Raw genomic sequence first — 23314 nt, forward strand, 5'->3', positions numbered from 1 at the left:
CATACACACTCAATTGAGTATCTTACCCTACAGGAAAGTAGGGGGGGATGGGGATAAGTAGGGGGATGATAGAAGGGAGGGCAGGGTAGGTGAAGAGGGAAGAAGGGAAAAAATCTGGAACTCAAAGTTTTAAAAACAAATGTTTAAAAATATTGCTTGTTTGTTTTTTTCACATGCAACTGGGAAATAAGATATACAGGCACTGGGGTATAGAAATCCATCTTGCCCTACTAGAAAGTTAGGGGGAGATGGGGGAGGATATAAAAGAGAACAGATTGGGGGAAGGGGTATTCAGTAGGCTTGGTATTTTGGGGTGGAGGTAGGGGAAAATGTTGTAATGCCAAGCAAAGGCAACTTCCCAAGGTTCAAAATACCAGCATAGGTGCTCTCCATTTTATTCAGTGAAAAATTAAGAACAGAGAAAATCAAAATATAACATTGTTAAAAATACAGCATTTACCAAGTGTGATTCAATAATCTCCAAGTACTACCCCACCCCTATACATTACATTCATTTAATCAATCACAAAGTCCCTCTTCTAAATACTACCCCACCCCTAGGCTGTACCTTCATTTAGTCCATCACAAAGCCCCTCTTCTCAAATGGAGATTAGTTTCCAATCATAAGTAAAGTACATTCATTTGTTCAATCACAGAGCACAAAAAGTCAAAAGTTTCCCACCCTTGGATCACAATTGAATCTACCCCAGAGTTACAACAAGCTTAAGCACAGCATTTAATACCCAAATGGAGGTCTTTTCTTCATCTTGACCCAAGGCAAGTTCTCAGCAATCTTTGTTCCTGGGGAGACAAAGCTTAGCAAGGCCACAAGATACATTGTCAGTGTCTTCATTAATTCATTCTCTGTCTGCAGAACAGTCCTAGGACCCCTCAAAACATTAGCAAAACCTCTTCCAGGATTTCTATAAACATACAACAAGAAAATCCTTCTTCAGGGCTTTTGAACCAATAGCAAGGTTCCAGCACCTCTGCAACAACAGCACTGTCCTTCACCAGTGTACAGTATTCACTCTCTGTCTGCAGGACAGTCTCAATAGCTCTGAACCAACAGAAAGGTTCCCAGACTCCTGCAACAACAGCACTGTCCTTCACCAGTGGACAGAATTCACTCCCTGTCTACAGAACAGTCTCAATAGCTCTGAACCAACAGCAAGGTTCAAAATCTTGTGAAAATGAATGTTAAAAACTAAAAATAAATAAATTGGGGAAAAAGAACTACTGAGAAAACTGAAACTGAGGTTAAATGACTTGCCCAGGGTCACACAGCTAGTAACTGTTTGACGCCAAATTTTAACTCAAGTCTTCCTGGGTCCAGGCCTAATGCTCTATTCCCTGGTTTCATCTCTCTGCAGCTACCTCATAGGACCGTTGTGTGGATCAAATGAGATAACAGAAAACACTTGACAAACCTCAATGTTCTATATAAATGCTAGTTATCATTAGTATTAGGCTGCATTAAGACAGATGTCCATAGTAACAGCAACAATTATATGATGATCAACTGAATGATTTAGCTGTTTTCAGTAATACAATGATTCAAGACAATTCCAAAGGACTCATGATAAAACATGTTATCCACATGTCACTTTTGGACAAGTTTAACTATTAGGAAAGGTTTGGGGTTTGTTTTCTTCTTTAAATTGAGATAAAATCTGCCTCTACAGCTTCCATCCATTCCTTTGCTCTTGGGCCAACCAAAATAAGTCAATCTATTCCCTTATGACAACCCTTAAAATATTTGAAGTCAACTATCATGCTGCCATTACCTTCTCTTTCCCAAGCCAAATATCCCAAATCACTTCAAACAATCTTTACAAGGCATGGTTTCTGGTCTCCTTAACTATCTTGATTGAGCCACCTCTCCATGTACTCATTTGTCAGTGTCCTTCCTAAAATGTGGCACCCAGACCTGAATACAATACTCCATATGTAATCTGATCAGGGCAGGGTGCCCAGGAACTGTTACCTACCTCCCTTAACTCAGATATTTTATTATCCAATCTAAGATCCCTTTAGCCTTTTTGTCTGCAATGATGTACATATTGAGCTCAATGCCCTAATATCATCAATTGTTTTCTATACATACTGTTATTTAGCTACATCCCACCCATCCTATTCTTTAGCTTTTTTGACTTTTTGAACCCAAGTATAAGATATTACATTAACCTTTAATAAATTTCATCTTATTTCATGGATCTAACCAATCAAGATCTTTTGGATCCCAATTCTATTATCCTGTGTGCTAACTCTTGGTGAAAATTGATCAGACTTAGCCATTGAGTCTGAAATCTGGAAGCTTGGAAGAAGCATATTGACAGCCAGAATGACTGGTGATTATATGAGATATAATCACTAGGTGCTAAAAAAAATTCCATCAATCTATTGTGCTTTCTTATCTGTGTTACTTGTTGTTTTGTTTGTCCTTGGGTTTTTGTTTTGTTTTTGCTTTTTTTGCTTTTTGGAGGGCACTTGGGGTTAAGTAACTTGGCCAAGGTTATACAGCTAGTTGTGTGTGTGTGTGTGTGTGTGTGTGTGTGTGTGTGTGTGTGTTAAGTGTCTGAGGCCAGAACCGAACTTGGGTCCTCCTGACTCCGGGGCCTGTGCTTTTACTCACTGCGCCACCTAGCTGCCCCCTGTCCTTGGTTTTTGAAGAAGATCAAAGATATCACAGATGATATCTTGACTAGCTTGTGAATTGCATTTAAGTGAGGCAGAGCTGCACAAAGTCATCAGCCTCATTCTCTCTTCCAGAGTCACTGAAGTCTAGTGATAAGACAAAAGTCAAGCTGACCAGTGATGGCCTAAGATAGAGTAGATGACTTTGGCATTTGTGATATCTGACCAAAGTCTAAGCGTTCCACAATGACTGCTTCAGCCACCTTCAAGGTCATTGGAACAAATTGTTCTTATTGTCCTATTCCACTGGGGGAAGTCTTCATATGCTTCAGGTAGACACCCCTCTACCTCACCAACAGGTTTGAGCCCTGTTGGTGACCCTCAACCTGGTTTAGCCCATCTGCCAAGAAGCTTTTGCTGGAATGTGGCCACTGAACATGTGACAGCTTGTTGAGCCACAGGAAAGAGTTGGGGGAAGGTGAACATCAAAGATGGATAAGCAGCCCTAAAGGGTTCAGCAAGCCCTCACACCAAAGTCCTCTTTGAACACCACATACATACTTATTAATCTATTCAAAGGATAGGGTTTTCTTTTTTTTTTTAAAGCAATCGGGGTTAAGTAACTTACTCAAGGTTGCGCGGCCAGTTATTTTTGTGTGGGTGCCGAGTAGCTGAGGCCGTAACTGATCCCAGGTCTCCCAACACTGGGGCCAGCACTCTTACTGCACCACCTGGCCAGCCCTGGATAGGGTTTTCTTATCCTGAACTGATGCATTTTGTAAAGCATATCTCAGGAAATCAATCAGCACATATTTATTTCTCAGTGATGAAGAACTATAACCTCTGGGCAGTAGGCTTCTCACAACCAATCCATACACCTGAACAGAGCTAGCCATTCCTCAGATAGATCTTGTTATATCCCTCTAACTTACCAATAGGTTTGAGCCTTGTTGGTGACCCTCAACCTGATTTAGCCCATCTGCCAAAAAGCTTATGCTGGAGTGTGGCCTCTGTACATGCTACAGCTTGTTGGAACCACAGGTAAGAGTTGGATGAAGGAGGACATCAAAGATGGATGAGCCAAAATTATTTCTAATAATTTTCTTTATTTCTTCTTTGTTCGCTGTGAATTCACCTTTTCTTAGTTGGCTCTTACACATGCCATAGCATATACAGGATCAGAACAAAATACTAGAACCTAGTGTAGGAATTTTCATATATTTCAACATGTTGTTTGATTTTGTATTAAGAAATTATTATGGGGGCAGAGTCAAGATGGCAAAGTAGAAGCAGGACCTCCCCACTGCTGTGGCTTCCACCTTCCCCAATCCATGTAAAAAGGGGACTTTGAACAAACTTTGGAGCTGCAGAATACACAAAATGACACAGAGAAGCTAACCTCCTGCTGAGGACAGCCGGCAGGCCAGCAAGAATCAGCCTGTGCAGTGGTCTGGAAGCCGAGCCCAGCCCCACTCTGAGGCTTTAGCCCCAGGGCGGGCCTGACCAGCCACCAGCTGGAGGGACTCCAGATCAGCAGCAGCTGTAGCCTTTTCCAGATTTATCAACACATAGATGCAAAGGACAAAGTGAGAGGTCAGTGCAGTTTGGACTTTGGGACCCAGTAAGTGGGAGTGCATGGCTTTTGCCCCCAGGGTGAGAAGCTGCTGAGACACCGTCACAACCAGCCAGCGCCACATGGCAGGTTCAGCTCCTGGCCTACAGAGTGTAGGGGGACCAAGCACCAGTCTGAGGGGTAATCGCTCTTGCTTTAACCTTCTTGGATCTGGATTGCAGTCTAGGGTGGAGGTCCTGGGGTGTGTGTGTCCAGCTTGCCAGAGCGTGTGGAGACCTCAGAGAGGGCACCCATCTAATACCTCCGGCAGCTAAGAAAACCACAGTGTTTGGGACAAAAGCTCCCCTGTCTGATGGCAAAGTCCTACTGTGGCAAAAAGCCCAGACGTCAAGTGACTGAGGGGCGACATGACCAGGCAAAGGAAACAAAGCAGACAGAAGATTCCAACATTAGACTCCTATTTTGGGGACAAAAAGGAGCAAAGCATGGAACAGGAGGAAGACAGTGAAGTCAGAACTCCTGCACCAAAAGCTTCGAAGAAAAGAAAATACAACCTGGTTACAGGCCATAAAGGACCTTAAGAAGCAAATAAGAGAAGTGGAGGAAAAATTGGGAAGAGAAATGAGAACGATGCAAGAAAATTACGAATGAGAGTCAACAGCCTGACTAAGGAAATAACCCCTTAAAAATAGACTGACTCAAATGTCAAAAGAGGCTCAAAATGGCAATGAGGAGAAGAATGGCTTAAAAAGCCAAATTTCCAGATGGAAAAAGAACCTCAAAAGCTCAATGAGGAGAATCATTGCTTCAGAATTAGAATGGAGCAAATGGAAGCTCATGAATTTATGAGAAATTAAGATGCTGTTAAACAGATCCAAACAAATGAAAGAATAGAAGGCAATGTGAAATATCTCATGGGAAAAAACCACTGACCTAGAAAATAGATCCAGGAGAGATAATTTTAAAAATTATTGGACTACCTGAAAGCTATGACCAAAGTAAGAACCTAGAAATCATCCTCCAGGAAGTTCTTAAAGAAAACTGCCCTGATGTTTTAGAACCAGAGGGTAAAATAGAGGTTGAAAGAATCCACCAATCACCTCCTGAAAAAGATCCCAAAAAGAAAACTCCTAGGAATATTATTAGCCAGGTTCTGGAATTCCCAGATTAAGGAGAGAATATTTACAAGCAGCCAGGAAGAAACAACTTGAATATTGTGGAAACACAATCAGGATAACCCAGGATCTGGCAGCTTCTACACTGAGGGATCGAAGGGCTTGGAATATGATATTCCGGAGGTCAAAGGAGCTAGGATTAAAACCAAGAGTCACCTACCCAGGAAAACTGAATATCATGTTTCAGGGGAAAATATGGTCATTCACTGGAATGGAGGACTTTCAAGAATTCTTGCTGAAAAAAACTAGAGTTGAATAGAAAATTTGACATTGAGATACAAGAAGCAAGAGAAGCATGAGAAGTTCCTATGCTGCTTGAAAAGACAAAAATAAAGAAAAAGGAAAAAAAAGAAAAACCCAGTACAAATGAATGACCCAGTCTCTTGAAGAAAATGATTTCACATAGCTCCCTTTGAGGGTTTTATTTTTCTTCCAAACATCTTATAGCTTTCATTTAGTAAAAGGTATTATTGAATAGTATTGCTTAACTCTTGTTGTAGGAAAGAATTGGAAACAAAGTAGGTGCCCATCAGTCAACAAATGTCTAAATAGATTGTGGCACATAAACATAACAGAATATTGCTATAATGATGAAGAATTCAGAGAAGGGAAGGATACGAGATAAGCAGAACCAGAAAAACAATATGTATAATGAATGTACCGATGGAAATGGAAATGAACGCTGTGTAATTATAACTACTATGGTTCGCCCAAGAGAAGAGATAAGAAATTGAACCTCTACTCCCTTCTCTGCAGAGATATGAGAACTATGATGTACAATATTATATATGCTATCTGACATTAGTGATGTTTTGATTAATTTTGCTGAACTGAGTTTTTTTTTCTTTTTTTAAATCGCAGAGTCAGAATGAAAATCCAATCTTTATGAAAATTCTGGGTGAGCAGAGGTGGAGGGAGGAGGTATAGCTATTATATATCTATATTTATGTCTGTAAATGAAGATAATATAAAAACAAAATAAGTAAAAAAAAAGAAATTATTATTAAGTAAGTTCTTTGAGGATAGTCCATGTCTCTTTCCCTAGAATTTATTGCAAAGTCTTAAGAGCTCTCCTTCCTAGCTTTGGGGCATCATGAAATCTGATAAACATTCCAGCTGTATCCACATCAACAATAAAAATGGTGAATAATAGGATCAGAGACCTACCTGTGTTATACTCAACTCCTAGGCTGATGTTGACCTCAAAATCACCACTCCTACTTATCCAACATATTCCAAATTCATCTAATTTTTTAATAATTCATCTAATAATAATGCAATCCCTCTATATCTTAGGAGACAGGATTGGTGAGTTTTTGTGGTCAAAAAAATTAATAATAATAACAATAATAATGGCCAGTCTTCTTATATCACCAGTCTGGTAAATCGGCTTTAAAAAGGAAATGGGCTTAGCTTTGGCATGAAAACCAAAGAGAAGGAAAAGGAGTGAAAATTGGTAAATTGATGGAAGTTTGTGGTGAGGATATGTTTGGTATGGCTATTACTATGAACAAAATAGCAAAGATTATAAAAGAGAAAAATAGTGCATGTTGGAGGAGTTATAGAAAGATAGGTTCACTAAAAAAAAAAACTATGTAATTTGGAATTTTGTTTTTTAAGTATGAAAATGTCCATACCCTTTGTCCTAGAGATCACACATAAACAAGGAGACCAAAAACAGAAAGAAAAGTCCCATATATAACAAAACATTCTTAGCAGCACTTTTGTGATAGTAAAGAACTGGCTAAATTATGACACATGAATGTGATTGGATATCACTATTGTAAGAAATGAACTCAGAGAAACACGTAAAGATGTATCTGAACCGATGAAGAGTGAAGTAAGTAGAACCAGGAAACAATCTACACCATGATTACAAGGTAAAGAGAAAACACAATAGCAAATAAAATAGAAACTATCCACTATAATGACAGAATGTGTCCTCAAAGCATTGTATTCAAAGAAGACTGGTGCCTATGGTTGGAGGACTGCTGAGCCCTTTTCAGGACTGCTTTCCACCTCTGGTGTCCACTTCTTCCACCCAACTATCAACTGTGGCTCCAAGAAGCTGTGGCATGTGCAACACCACAGTAAAACATTTTGGCAGATGGGCTAAACTAGGTTGAGGAGAATTGACAGGGTTAAATCCTTTGGTGAGTTAGGGGGTGTCTACCCCAAGCATGTGAACACTTCCTCCAGAGGAAAGAGTAGATGAGAACAATTTCTTCCAATGGTCATGAAGGCAGCTGAAGCAGGTGCTATGGAGAGCTTGGAGCTTGGATATTCATCGCAGATAACAGGGGTTATCCATTATATCCTGAGCCATCACCAGACACCTTGACTTTTGTCTTGCCACTGGGCTTTGATGACTCTGGAAGAGAGTGAGACTGACAACTTCACATAACTCTGCCTCACTTAAAATCCAATTTATGCATGAGTCAAATGACATCACCCATACCATTTAACCATTTTTACTTACTTCAAAGTCCTGTGGCAGCAGGCAAGTGACAAAGCAGCAGAGGCAGTGTGATGGGAATGTAAATTTAAAGATCTTCCCTGCTCCTAGGCTAAAGTGCACCTGGAGCCTGGGGTGGGTGGCTTGTTTTTCAGTAGATACTTCTTGATTGGCCAGTGAGTCAATAAGGTTGTTACATCCTCTGAGCCAGGAGAAGGCTATATAAGCCCTGATGTGTAGCTTTGTTTTGGGGCTCACTTTGAGAAGTGTTCTGTGATTTGATCAGATGAAACTCTGGAAAGCCATTGTCCAGGGCCCCCTGGCTTTGAAACCCAGATGTTGTTTGGTATGGATGTAATGGTTGGACAGTTTGGAAGTCTGTCTACTTGATCTGTTTCTGTCTTGATAATTCTGTCTGTATATTCTGAAGTTCGGGGTGTTGACCTCTTTCCCCTGAACTAGGTAAATGATACATATTTGACTGATTAAAGTAAGGTTGTTAACCCATTTTGAGATGCTTTCCTTTATCAAAGTAGATCCAAGAACCTGTGTTGGCAGTAAACCCTGAGGACGCTTGGGGTGCTTGCTGCTACAGGCAGTTACACTGGAAGCTGCAGTCCAAAGGCAGTCCAGGCCATAGTGTTATCTTCTCACTGGACTGAAGCAGCAATGGGAGTTAGCAGTCCCCTGGGTGTCTGAGCAGCCTTTTGGAAAGATTGAACTGTTCACCTTCTGACATGAGGAAGGAACTAGAAAAGGTACCTTAAAAATTGTCTGCTTTGCCCAACCCTAACCTACTTTCCACAGCAGGTGGGGATTGTACCCTGTGGTCAAAGCACAAAAAAAAAGTACAAAAACTTTTGCAAAGATTCTACTCACCTTCAGTACATGGGATGTGCACATACTTATGGACAACATGAAATCCAGTAGACCTAAAAGATGAGCAGCTCTTGTTGTGAGAAAACTCAGCAGAAAGCACATCCAAATAGTGGCCCTGAGGGAAATAAATCTTGCAAATGAAGGCCAGCTTACTGAAGTGGGAGTAAGATATACATTTTTCTGGAGTGGCCACAGTGATGGAGGGCATGGTGAAGCTGGTGTAGATACTACAATCAAAACTAATCCAGTGAACAAGCTTGTATGCCTAAAAAAAAAAGAGAGGAGGCTAGGTGGTGCAGGGAATAGAACACTGGCCCTGGAGTCAGGAGGACCTGAGTTCAAATTCAGCTTCAGACACTTAACACAAAAACTAGCCATGTGACCTTGGGCAAATCACTTAATCCCAACTGCCCTCCCCCCCCAAAAAAAGCAAAAAAAAAAGGCTCATGACAATGCAATTGCCACTTGCAGCAAAGTGCTATGCCACCATCATCAGTGCCTACGTTCCTATGATAAGGTCAAAGAAAAATTGTATGAAACCTGAAGACCTTCATCATCAATGTGCTGAAAAAGGACCAGCTTATAATTTTTGTTGACTTTAATGCCAGAGTAGGCAGAGACTATCACACATGGCAAGGAGTCCTTGGAAGGAATAGAATTGGAAACAGCAACATCAAGCTCACTTACTACTGAAGACTTGTGTATCTCATGACCTTCTTATCACTAACACTGTCTTCCATTTATCTAAATGCAATAAAACTTTTTGGATGTACCTTTATGCCAATTAAACATTGGCATTTAATAAACTATGTCATCGGGGCAGCTAGGTTGTGCAGTGAATAGAGCACTGGCCCTGGAGTCAGGAGGACCTGAGTTCAAATCCAGCCTCAGACACTTAACACAAAAACTAGCCTGTGACCTTGGGCAAGTCACTTAACCCCAACTGCCCTGCCTTCCCCCTTCCAAAAAGCAAAAAAAGTAAGGCGCAAGCAAAATTTAGAGAGATGCAGGATTCTTGGCTCAGTAAGAAGGCAGATGAAATTCAGTTTTACACTGATGGTAACAATCGAAAGCACTAACCCAAGAAGGGGGCAGAGTCAAGATGGAAGAGTAGAAACAGGACTTCTGTAGGACTCCTGCTCCAACCTCCTCCAATTCATGTAAAAAAAAAAAATACTCTATACAAACTTTGAAACTACAGAACCCACAAAATGACACAGAGAAGCTAACCTCCCACTGAAGACAGGCCGGCAAAGGGGCCAGCTCAGTGCTCTGAGGAAGCAAGGCAAGCACAGCAGTCCAACTTTGGATTCCTTTCTTGGGGATGTTATAGGAATGTAAATTTTTAAGATTTTCCCTGCGCCTAGGTTAAGCCCACCAGGAGCCTGTGGTGGGAGGTTTGTTTTTCAGGAATGTCCACACCTTGGTGCTTTGTGATTGGGCAATGAGTCAAGAGGGTTGTTACATTCTCTGACCCAGGAGAAGGCTATATAATCCGTGATGTGAGACTTTGTTTTGGGGCTCACTTTGAGAAGCATTGTGTGATTTGACCAGATGAAACTCTGAGTTCACATTCTAATAGAGATTGTTGTTCAGTCATTTTAGACTCTTCATGACCCCATTCAGGGTTTTCTTGGCAAAGATTCTGGAGTAGTTTGCCATTTCCTTCTCCAACTCATTTTTTTTCCCCACGGATGAGGAAGTAAGGGAAACAGGGTTAAGTGAGTTGCCCAGGATCACACAACTATTAAGTGTCTGAGGTTGGATTTGAACTCAGGTCCTCCTGACTCCAAGTCAGGTGCTCTATCCACTGCACCACCTAGCTGTCCTTCTGATGAAGGAAGAGAACATATAAAGAAAAACTAGAGGATAAAGGGGAATGCTCACTATGACATAGTTTAGAAATAGCTGGGAAGTGATGGTTCAAGGCAAAATAAAGTGAAAACTCACCTATAAGAGACAGCGAACCCAAGGGCACACAGAGTTCAAATAATTCATTAAGATCTGGAGAGATTACTGTGTCAACAGCTGGTATCATTTCCTTCTCTTGTACTGAAGAAAAAAGGCAGGAAAAGAATGGCAGGAAGAATAAGTGTAAGTAGTAGCAGGAATGGGCTAATACCAAGGGAAGAGACATTATTAGAAAGAGTCCGCTGGAAAAAATCAAAATTGACCAGTACAGATGTGGAATGGCTAATCAGCAGCCTTGCCAAGCCTGTTTTATGTCCCAACAAGCTTTGAACATACATCTCCCAGCTAACGAACTCTATTTAATCTTCCCAGATACTGAATCCTATTTGAATTGTTCTGCTAATACATATTTTGATTCTCTTGTGCTTAGCATTACTTTTTGAGTGAAAAGAGATGACATATTGTGCACTGAGTACCTCTTTTAATATCCCCTCTTTTGGCAACACCCCAGACTCTAGTCAAAGGTAAATTTGTCCCTGTAGGAGCCAGAGGTGGGATTTGAAGAACCAGTAAATGTGAAAATGGGTTGCTGCTTCCCCTACCAAGAAGCCAAGCTTCTCCTGGACTGAACACAGGTAGACTGCAAAATCCAGGTAAAAGACAGGGACTGGTACAGGTCACCAGTCCTGGGGCCTCATCTAAGCACTTGCCTTTAGCTTCTATGATAGACTTACATTTGTGCATGTTGTCTGTCCCAATAGGACGTAAGTTTCTTGAAGGCAGGGACTGTTTATTTTTGTTTTTATAACCCCAGTACCCAGCATACAGTAGGTGCTCAGTAAACATTTTTTGATCGATTGATCATTGTTTTGAGAGAAACACTGTCCCTGCATTAGCCACAACCCAGAACAACAAAATAATAATACAATTATCCCTTCCACATTAAGACTTTCCCTATTGCAGTTTCAGCATATTACAGATAAGCATAAGAAATTAAATACAAACTTTTGGGGACTTTCGCAGAAGCCACAGATGACACACAAAGATCAATAGACAACACAGAAAGAGTTTAGAAACTCAGAAGAACATAAAACATATGTATAGTATTGTATAATATCAGCATTTATCTTTAAATACCATAATTCAGACTTCTTCTCTGGTACAAAGGCAAGGCCAAAAAATTTTATGTGGATTTTCCACATTGAAGGGGTACTGTGTTCCTAATCCCCATGATGTGGAAGGAAGGGATAACTGTACTTCCAAGAGCAAAGTTGAAAATGGTGGAATGTCACCCACAGTGTCCTTTCACGAACATCTTTAAAATGTCGTCATTCTTGACTTAGCTATTCTCAACAAAATGATGGTCCAAGACAATTCCAAAGGACTAATGATGAAACATATTATCCAAATCCAGAGAAAGAATTGATGGAATCTGAAAGCAGATCAAAGCATAGTATTTTTCACTTTTTTCCCCTTTTGGTCTTGTTTCTTCTGTCAAAAAATGACTAATATGGAAATGTTTTACATATATAACATATATCAAATTACTTACCATCTTAGTGAAGGGGGAGGTGATGGAGAGAGGAAGAAAATTTGGAACTCAAAATTTTTTTAAATGAATGTTAATTTACATGTAATTGGGAAGATTATTTTTGTAGTAGTATATATGTAATCCTCTCTCTCTCTCTCTCTCTCTCTCTCTCTCTCTCTCTCTCTCTCTCTGTCTCTCTCTCTCTGTTATGGGAATGGAATTGCACCTGGAGCCTATGGGGGGAGGCTTGATTTTCAGGAATGCTTTTGGATTGGGCAGTGAGTCAAAAGGGTTGTTACATTCTCTGAGGCAGGAGAAGGCTATAGAAACCCTGATGTGAGGCTTTTAGGGGCTCACTTTGAGAAGTGTTGTGTGATTTGACCAGACAAGACTCTAGGCAGCCGTTGAGAGCCCCCTGGCTTTGAAAAACCCAGATGTTAATGCTTCCCTCTCTGGTAACTGTGATTATGTATGGATGTAATGGTCAGGCAGCTGGAGGCCTGTCTGCTTGAAATGTTTCTCTGTCTTCTTGTAACTTCTGTCTGTATACTCTGAATTTTGAGGTGCTGACTTTTTTTCCCTGAACTAGGTAAATGATATGTTTGATTGATTAAAGCAAGATTGTTAACCCATCTTGAGTTGCTTTCCTTTAGAAAAGCAAATCTAAGAACCTGTGTTGGCAGCCACCCTGGGGATGCTGGGGTGCTTGCTGCTACACTCTCTCTGAAGCAATGAGTAAACTGCTCTGGACATTTTTATTTGGGTTGGATAAAACTTCAAAATATAAAAAAGAAAGTAATCCTTGATTATCCCAAAAGTGATCCTTGACTTCTTTTATAAAATGCTGTAAAGTCCATACACCTGCAAACCAATCTTTTTATAACAACCTTTGTTGTTATAAAACTACAGTTAAACTATAATTCTGGTTTCCCCACATTGTCTAGTGTCATTGCGGGCACATAAATCCTCGTCAACATAACCTGAGAACAGTGAAGGAGCAGTCAGAGAAAACCTATTCTTATGGGTAATCTTTCAATGACAAGAACTTCAACTTCCCAAGATTGATATTTACAATTCTCAGTCAACTATACCTAGTTAGGGTACTTATGACAAGTAGATGGTATACAAGGAAGTTATTTCTGTTTGTCCGCTTCCTCATTGGTTCAGTCCTAAATGCTCCCTATGTAGCTCCCTTTTCCCTTAGGGTCTCTTCAGCTCTTGGGCAGCACTTTTGTAAGGAGAGCAATATCCTAAAATCTTGCTCCCTGCAGATTAGGCTAATTTTTCCTTCAAAACAAAACAAAACAAAACAAAAACTGTCTTTGAGCTATAATTGGCTTAGGAAGCTAAGGCTATTGACAGTTTTCAGATCACAAGAATACTAAAAGCATTTAGGTGTTCCAGCTGGTCCCAGATGCTTGAATGGGATACTGCCATGGGCAGCTCAGAGGTGGGGGTACTATTTTCAGCTGATTCAACACAGTACCCTCACTGACATCTTTATTGATTATCCTTTCATTTCTTGTTGTTTAAGTCATTCCTGACTGTTATGACCCCTTTTGGGGTTTTCTTGGCAAAGATACTAGAGTGGTTTGCCATTTCCTTCTCCAACTCATTTTACAGATGAGGAAACTGAGGCAAACAGGATAAAGTGACTTGCCTAGGGTCACACAACTACTAAGTGTCTGAGGCAAGATTTTAACTCAGGAAGATAAAGTCTTCCTGACTCCAGGTCTAGCACTCTATTCACTTCACCACCTAGCTGCCTGTCCTTCCATTTCTATGACTTAGTAAATTGTTAACTGTTATAAAGATTACTAGTTTCTCATTTGATTCCATTCCTGAACCTAATCTATCAGGAGACTGTCCTGCAAGAGCCAGCATGACTGCTAACAAAGGAGGGATGTAACAGAGCCAGAATACTACTTCATAGTTGGACAAGCCAAACCAAGGAAGTCCAGGAACCCAAGAACTAGGCAGACACCAAAATAGTAGAGAAAGAGATCAATCCATAAAGCCCTAGGAATTAGAGGATCATGAAATTTAGAGTGGGAAGGGAACAGATAGTACAATGTCTTCATTTTACTGAGAAAAAAACCTGACACCCACAGAAACGAAGTCATGGTCTTGGATCATACAAGGAGCTAAAAGCAGAGCTGGTGGGGCAACTAGGTGGTGCACTGAATAGAGCACCTGCCTGGAGTGAGGAGGACCTAAGTTCAAATCCGGTCTCAGACACTTAACACAAAGCTAGCCATGTGACCTTGGGCAAGTCACTTAACCCCAATTGCCCTACCTTTCCCTCTTCAAAAAGCAAAAAAAGAAAAAGAAAAAAGAAAGCAAAGCTGGGATTTCAAAGCAGATCTTTTTTTTTTTTTTGAAAGCAGATATTGTCATATAAAACTCTTTACAACCTGGCTCCATCCCAGAATTTCTCCACTATGTCTCATAATTCTCCTCCAAAAACTCATCAGTCCATCCAAAGGTGACTTCTTGGTGTTCCCTGTACATAATATTCTATCTCCCATCCCCATGCCTTTTCACTGGCTGTCCCCCATACTTGAAATGTCCCCCTTCTCACCTCTGTTGCTTGTAACCCATGGATTTCCATCAAGAGTCAGTACAAGCAATGGCTTCTCCAGGTGGTCATTCCTGGTTCCCCACCCCACCTCCAGCTGCTAGAATTTGCCTGCCCTAAGGTCACTCTGTATCTATTTGATGTGTTTCATAGATACATATGTGTTGGATGTGTTTTGCTGATTTCACTGGTAGAACACATGATGCTTGATGACAGTGATTGTTTTCACTTTTGTCTTTGTTTTCACAGGGCCTAGCACAGTGCCTGGCCCATAGTAGGTGTTTAATAAATGCTAATTGATTGATTATCTCTTCCACTATACCAAAAATGCAAATTCAAAATAGCAGCTAGTCTAGAAGAGAGATTGTAACCCATTACCAGCAAGAGGCAACAGGTAAATGTCCCAGGAGACAGATGGAGCAGAGCATTAGAGGAATCTGTCAATAGGTTAGAGGTTAACCTGATAGACGGTTGGTGCTAAGGAACTGGGGAAGCAGGTAATCCTACTGGATTCAGAAAAAAGACCTTGGTCCTTTGTAGAACTGGGAGAGGATCAAAATACCAAATGAACTAGGGTACTAGGCAGGCAACTAAAGCAGGAAGACTCAAAGCATAGTGGGACAAGACTGAATCAATTACCAGAGCCAGGACATAAAGTCAGAGCTAATGTGATCCACAAGTCAATGTAGCACCCAGTCAGACATGGGGCTCCCTATAAAACCTAGTCCAGGTTCAAGGCATGTAGTCAGTACAGTGAATAGACTCCAATGGTTGTGGAGTAAGGAAGACCTGAGTTCAAATTCAGCCTCAGACGCTTATTAGCTGTGTAACTTTGGGCAAGTTATCTTAACCGGTCTTCTTCAGTTTCCTCAACTATAAAATAGGGATAGCAGCACCAGCCTTCCAGGGTAGTCGTGAGGATCAAATGAGAGAATATTTGTAAAGCACTTAGCACATAGTAGGGGCTTAATAAATACTTGTTCCCTCCCACTTCAAGGTATCACTCTATATAAAGTCATCACCATCACTAAATAGTCACCACTGTGTAAACACCACTTTGTTTACTTTTACTAGCTGATCAAAAGACAAAATTAGTTCAAGGAAAGGCATTTCATGAAATAGCATATTAAGAAACCAATCATTCAACAAGCATTTATTGCACTAATAAAATGAGTGAAAAAAATTTATTAAGCATTTACTATGTGCCAGATACTGCTAAATGCTGAAGATAACAAAATATAAACAAGTAAGACAATCCTTACCCTCAGGGAGCTTAAACTCTAATAGAAAAAAGCAACAAACACATAAAGGGGAGGTAGAATGGAAAAGTCAGTGAAAAGAAGAGGGGAGGGGAAAGTCCTGGCACAGTTTTATGGCTTGTAATGGCCAGAAAGTCAAGAGTGGGCCAAGAATCTAATCAGATAAAGTGAAAGCTCACCAATCAGAACAGAGTCTCAGAAGCAGGAGGCAAAGTTCTGGGAGAAGGAGAAGTCCTGATATCAGGCAGCATGGCCTAAGGATGATAAGAAAGATGAAGCCTGATTATGCTAACCTCTGGGAACAAAAAACAAGAGAAAAATAGTCCTTGTCCTCAGGGAACTTACATTCTAACAAGGAAGACAGCATGGTAAGTATATCCAAAATATGTACAAAATAAATAAAAGGTAGTTGTGGAGAGGAAGGGCACTAGCATTAAGGGATTCAGTGGTACCTGACTCTGTTAGCAACCACACTAGCACACAGGGTGGGCTGCTAGTACAGGTTCTTTGATCTGCTTTTCTAAAGGAAAGACAGTTTTAAAGGGGTTAACAATCTTACTTTAACTAACAGACAGATAAATACAGATAAGTAGTCCAAAAAAGAATCCAATAGACAGGGCTCCAACTGTCTAAACAGAATAATAGATCCCTAATCACCAGACCAAGGAGTGCCAACATTTGGGTTCACATTCATAGCTGGGGGGGGGGGGGAAGGGGGAGGGGAGGAGGTAGCTCCTTAAGAACTGCTACATCGTCTAAAAAGTAGACTGCAGTATCTAGACCACTAGTATATATATATATATATATATATATATATATATATATATATATTTATATATAAATATAGTTTTTAGTTATCTAGTGTATATATATATATATATATACACATATATATCTAGTATTTAGACTACTGCAGTATCGTCTAAACAAATCACAAAGAAACACTCTTCCCATGATTGAGCCCTAAAGTAAAACACCAACCTCCCAGTATATATGGTTTTCAACTAATAGGCTCAGGGCCAGAAGGTGTGAAAGCCTTCCCATGCAAGCAAGCCTCTGGGGATGTTCCTCTCCCAATGCAATATAAATGTCCCTGAATCACCTGATGGGTTCTATGTGATTCAGGATGTGACATTGTGAACTGAGTCGAAGTTCAAAGCAGCAAGATATCCGTGATCAAAATATCTGTGTACCTTTAGACTTGGGAACACGGCTCCTGTTCCAAGGGAAAAAAGGGACACATGTGGTCACATAGGCCTATTAATAGACAGGGAGGATCTTATATTCCATTAACCTTACAATGGCTCAAAATGCAAAGGTCATTCATGGTTGTAATACTCAAGTCCCTGGGAGACAGTTTCTAAAGGTTAGATCTCCCTCTAACTTGGACCTTGAGTTACTTATCTCAATGCCTGTTCTATGGGGGAGTGGGGAAATGGAGGGGTGGGGAATAGTTAGAACTTACACACTACAAGGAAGCCTCAAAGCCTTCTGGGAGATGTAGTCTATGGGGAAAGGAAGCAAACCCCCAGCAATAGGTCCATCACAGGTACTTTTGTCATCATGTTAATATTAATTGCTTTTCCTCTTAATTTTTCTCTCATGCCTCAGTCATTTATCACGCTACCTCTATGTCTTTATCTTTCTGAGCAACATCACCTCTTTAATTCTGCTAATGTTTTTAATGTTAGCATTTTGTATTATCAAGAAAATAGATTTAAATGTTTTTTTTTTCCATATTGCACATCTAAGCCGATAGACATTTGGTGGGCACCAATCTGTCCCCAGGTGTACAGGACAGAAAATGCAGAGACCCAGAAGAGCTGTCTAGAGAGACAAAGAGCTTCTATGAAGTAAAGTAAGATATTCTCACTATACATTTAAAGAATGTATGTACATACATTATATATATGTGTATATGTATATATGTATATATTCCAGCAAACAAGCACCAATCTATTAACAATACAATACACTGTTATAAGGAAACTATAGAACTTGCTGTTGACAGAAAAAAAAAACAAAAACTTTTGATTCTGTGGACTGTGGATCAAACTTGGAGCACACAGCTCACACAGACTCACAACTGGCTACCACTTAGGCTTTCAGATTATATGACATTGTGACATAACAGATTGGTGAAGAATAAAAAGGATGAAAAAAATCTGTGTGAATAAGCACTGATTCAATGCATTTTAAAGGTAATCATATCTTGCATACCATTAACATACCATTGCAAGGTGAAGCTGCCAGTTTTAATGAAATGGTAGTTCAAAGGCAGAAGAACCATCAAGTCAACAGCAAGCAATTAATAAGTGCTGGGCACTGTGCTAAGAACAAGGGTTGTATAAAGAAAGGCAAAAACAGTCCCTGCCCTCAAGGACTTAGGGGGAGCTAGATGGCATAGTGTATAGAGCAATAGGCCTGGAGTCAGGAACACCTGAATTAAAATCTGACCTTAGGGGTGGCTAAGTGTTGCAGTGAATAGAGCACTGGCCCTGGAGTCAGGAGGACCCGAGTCCAAATCTGGCCTCAGACACTTAACACAAAAAAACTAGCTGTGTGACCTTGGGCAAGTCACTTAACCCCTGTTTACTTCAGTTTCCTCATCTGTAAAATGAGATTAATGATAGCACCTACTTTTTAGGGTTGTTCTAAGGACAAAATTAGATAATAATTGTAAAGTACTTTATACAGTGCCTGGTATATAGTAAGCACTATAAAACTATTTAAAAAACAATAATAACAAAAGATCACATTCCAACAATTCAATTTCCAATGTTTATGATTACTACTAAGGCTAACAAAACTAATATCTCTGGATTTATTCCTCATAAAGCCACCACATAAACTTGCCAATCCCCATCCCCCCAAAAATGCCTGTGAAAAATCAACCCAAGGAAGTGCTTCTGAATTCTAAGACCCTGGTGAAAATGTTCCTTCACTTCATGATTTATTGCTGCCCCAAAAAAAGGTCTGAGGTTAAAATATGCATTGTAAAGTGGATATAATGTTAAATATAGTTTTATATAATTGGCTATTGTGTTGCTGTCTAATAACCTTACATACATTAGAAAGTTTTCTATCAGTATGTCAGAGATATATCACTTGTTATTCATATATGCTGTTGGTAGTAATTTTTATAATAGATTGGGCATCAGGTCCTTGGCTAGGAATGTAACACTATTGTTTTCCAAAGAAAATCTGATTGGATTTGAATAATTATAAATATGACTTATAACTACTTGTTCAAGACTGCCTCTAAGAAAAATGCAAAGGAAGAATTGTAAAGTCGCAGTATCTTCCTGGCTTGCTCCCTCTACCAGAGACATACTTTCAGATTTGAATCTGTAGATTCACCTGAAGTCAATTATTATCAGTTCTTAATTGCATAACTTCATCACATGAAGACCTGGTTCCAAATATCCCCAATTCCACAGATATGCACGCAAAAAGTGTACACCAAAAGAAAATTCTTTTTCCTGGTGTAGTAGATGGTAGGGGATCATTGAGTATGGAGGATGCATGGAGATGGGCTTGTTCCCTAGCCCCTCCTGGTGGGTCACCTGTGTTCTGATTCCTTGCTGAAAGATGTACGCCTTGGGATAGATGTAACAATATCTTATTGGTCCCCATGGACTTGTGTCTTGGGATGACAGAGCAATCCCTTAAAGGCTTCTGAAACTGTGGAATACATCAAAGAGGACTGGCCACTAAGCCAGGAAGAACTACCTACCCACACATAAAGCTTGAAAAGAAAAGAACAAAGGACTGACTGTTTCTCTCCTCTCTGAAATCTGCTCTTCCATAAACTTCTAGCGAGGGAATGGAGAGTGAAGATGATCTTTCTACCCCTTTCCTTCCCCAATGGCAGCCATAGCCAGTGTGGACATATGTTAACTGGAACATGTGCTCACTTAGGTGACCCTAACACTGGATCTCAAGTTCCTTAGTACTTCTCCTTTGTGCTTCTTTTCCTGAGCACAAGAGACTAAACAACCAAACTGATATGAATGCTTTTGGACTTGGCAGCAACTTTGTGAGTTTAATGATGGTTATTTTGGGCAGTTTCCTAAAATATATATTTTTCTAAGAGGTGAATGTCATGTATGAGCCATGTATGCCCGGCTGTCCAGAAGATATGGACCTTGAATTGCTGCTTGTACAGTATAGACTTGTAGTGAATATGAAATATTTATTCAACAAACCCACAAGCCTCTTGGTAGTCTTTCCAATCTTCCAGAAGAGTGCAGTGATGAGTTGTAGTTTTTAAATATACATTTATGCACACTTAGGGATCTTTGTGTTCTAAGAATTCCTTTTGTGGTGAAGGAAATAAATACCTATCCTATAACTGATATCTACTCACTCATTGTTGTCTGTCCTTTGTTCTTGAAGAGGACCATAACATCAGGAAGGTGACGTCATGACTTGCCACTGAGTTGGATTTAAGTGAGGGAGGGTGGTATAAAGACAACAGTCTCATTATTTCCTCTAGGTCCAGTGGCAAGAAATAGATCAGAACAACTGAGGTGGCCCCAATGCAGTGGGAAACCTGGGCCTTTTTAAACTAAGGTCTCTCCCAGGTCTCAGTTTGTCTGAGGCAACAACCATTTGGTGATTATGACTAGATAAGAAATGAGGCAAAGAATGGCCTCTTTTACCTAATCAAAAAAAAAAAAATCAATCTAGGAGAAAAATACCCTCAGGTTTCTGGCCAAAACTGAAACAAATGCTATTTGTACTTACTCTGAGCCTTCAGAGCCCAAACAATGACCAAGTGAGATTTGGGCTTGGACCTATTATTGGCCAATCAAGAGATCCAGAGTGATTTCAGTTTAAGGAATGGTCCTTAAAAAAGAAATCAGTCCTGTAAATCCCAAGATATCTTGCTAAGTTTCAGTGATCAAAACTTATACTCTTTTGGGCAGAGTACCCATGAATAAGAGCATGATTCCCTATGTAGACAGAGGGAGAGTAGGAAGAGAACAAGGAAAGGGAAGGAGAGAGGAGCGAAGGAGAGAAGGAAGGAAGGACATGTTACCACTGGAAGTGGCCAGATGGGTCCCCAGTGGTATGGCTACTACTACTCACAGATCATTGTTTGTCCTTCATTCTCAAAGAGGACATGACATCAGGAAGGTGACATCATGACTTGCAAATGAGATGGATTTAAGTGAAGGAGGGATGTGCAATGTCACCATTCTCACTCTCTCCTCTAGAGCCATCTGGGTCCAGTGGCAAGATATAGATCAGGATGACTGGAGATGACCTGAGATATGTTGTAAGGGGAGTGCATTTTTTGAAAGGACTTTGTTAATAATCAATTTTAGAGACCCTAGAAATGAGCCATACCCAAGCTTTGTTTTAAAAGAGCTTCCCCCCTAAGTTTCACTCTGCAATGGGGACCTAATATGACAGAGAGTAAAACAGAAATCTGACCTCCCTTCTTTGTAGCCAGGATTTTCCAGCATTTAATCCAGGCTCCACATGAGTCCAAAATCCCCTCATGGGAGAGAGCACCCACTACCTGATCACCAATTTTTTACTGAAAACTCAAAATATTCCTTTGGATAATACCTAGAATGCTGTTCTTGAAGGATAAACACAAACTTCCAATGGAAGAGAAATGGAGGCCTAGCTACTGAACACCGCAGAGGCAAAATTCTATAGTAAAACGAATCCTAACAAATTCTCCTTCACTTTCGCACTCAAAGGTATGGTTCTACAAATAAGACCTTCAGTTTAAAAACTATCACAGAAAGCACTTTATCCACTGAGTCACTTAGCTACTATAGATTCAAACCTGAGAATATGTTTCTAGTAGAGGAAGAAACTCAGGGGAAAAAAATGTACCTTCAGAATTGCTACTTTGCATTTTTCTTACTTTGGTTATTGTACAAACTATAAGTCAGATTTCATTACAGGAGGTCCTGAACAAATTGTTGTAAGTCAAAATGATTTAAATTCAATCAGATTTTTAGATGAAAATAATGGGGTTACATATACAAAAATATTTATAGCAATTTTTTTTGTAGAGGCCAAGAATTGTAAATTGAGGAAATACCCATCAATTGGGGAATGACTAAACAAGTTGTGGTATATGAATGTAATGGAATACTATTATACTATGAGAAATGATAAACAGGCAGACTTCAGAGAAACCTGGAAAGACTTATATGAACCGATGCTGAGTGAGGGGAGTAGAACCAGGAGAACATTGTACACAGTAACAGCCACAGTATATGAGGACTGATTTTGATAGACTTAGCCCTTCTCAGCAATGCAAGGACCTAAAACAATTCCAAAGGACACATGATGGAAAATGCCAGCCTCATCCAAATAAAAAAACTATGGAGTCAGAATGCAGAACAAAGTAGAATGTTTTCTTTTTTGTTTAGTTTGGTTTTTTTCTTTCTCATGGTTTTTCCCATTAGTTATAATTCTTCTATGCAGCATAACTAAGGTGAAAATGTGTTTAATAGGAATGTATATGTAGAGCCCATATCAGATTGCAAGCTATCTTGGGGAGGGAGAGGAGAAGGAGGGAGAGAAAATTTAAAACTTATGGAAGTGAATCCTGAAAACCAAAAATAAATCATTTAATTAAAGAAAAAAAGAAAATAATGGTGGGTTACATTCCTTTCCAACAGAGAAAAAGGAGGCAAATGAGTAAAAAAGGCTTTTTCTAATGATTGATCCATCTGGGAGAATTCTGGGGGCTCCAGCCCTATGAAGCCCAAGGTTACATGGCCAGTTTTTTTGTGTGTGTGTGGGTGTGGGTGTTAAGTATCTGAGGCCGGAACCGATCCAGGGTCCTCCCGACTCTGGGGCTGGCACTCTTACACCACCTAGCTGCCCCAATAAAATTAATTGCAAGTTGGGCAAGTGGCCACAGAGGGGGTGCTATATTTATGTATGGAAATTATCATGCTTGTTGATATTTGTCAAATTCAGGGTAAAAAAATAAACAAAAATCCTGAAAATATTAGCAAAGGAATTATTGAAGAGAAAAACTTCTGAATCAGAGAGAAGAGGAAGGGAGAAGATAAAAGGCACAAATAGAAAAAGGGGGATGATTTCAAGTATAGAAGAGAGGAGAATCACAGGTTCACAAAGAATTTCAAAAGTAGAAAGAAACTCAATAGCCCCCTAGTCAATCCATAACCAAAAGGTATCTCCCACTATAACACAGATTATCTAACAAATGATCATCTAGCCTCTGATAAGAGGCCTTCATATGGGGATCCCATTACTTCCTGAGGTGACCCATTTCCTTTTTTAGCCCACTATAATTCCTCGGAAATTTTTCCTGA

General features: G+C 40.0%; 1 long non-coding RNA gene across 3 annotated transcripts in view; it reads right to left on the bottom strand.

Annotated features, from left to right (window-relative positions):
* Window positions 1–446: 446 nt before the first annotated feature.
* Window positions 447–23314, bottom strand: part of LOC138167507 (uncharacterized) — a 28930-nt gene continuing 6062 nt past the window's right edge. The window contains exons 1-4 of one of the 3 annotated variants that reach the window (XR_011169900.1): window positions 11768–12089; window positions 10670–10771; window positions 8720–8834; window positions 447–923 (exon numbers count right to left, since the gene is read on the bottom strand). This is a non-coding gene — a long non-coding RNA (uncharacterized lncRNA). Of the gene's footprint in view, window positions 924–7640; window positions 7757–8719; window positions 8835–10669; window positions 10772–11767; window positions 12090–23314 lie in introns of those variants that run through there. The other 2 variants (XR_011169901.1, XR_011169902.1) reach the window with 2 other exon arrangements.

The sequence above is a fragment of the Petaurus breviceps genome, unplaced genomic scaffold (genome assembly GCF_028583685.1).
Source record: "Petaurus breviceps papuanus isolate PSGF00001 unplaced genomic scaffold, PetGlider_PUasm1.0 229, whole genome shotgun sequence".
Classification (NCBI taxonomy): domain Eukaryota; kingdom Metazoa; phylum Chordata; class Mammalia; order Diprotodontia; family Petauridae; genus Petaurus; species Petaurus breviceps.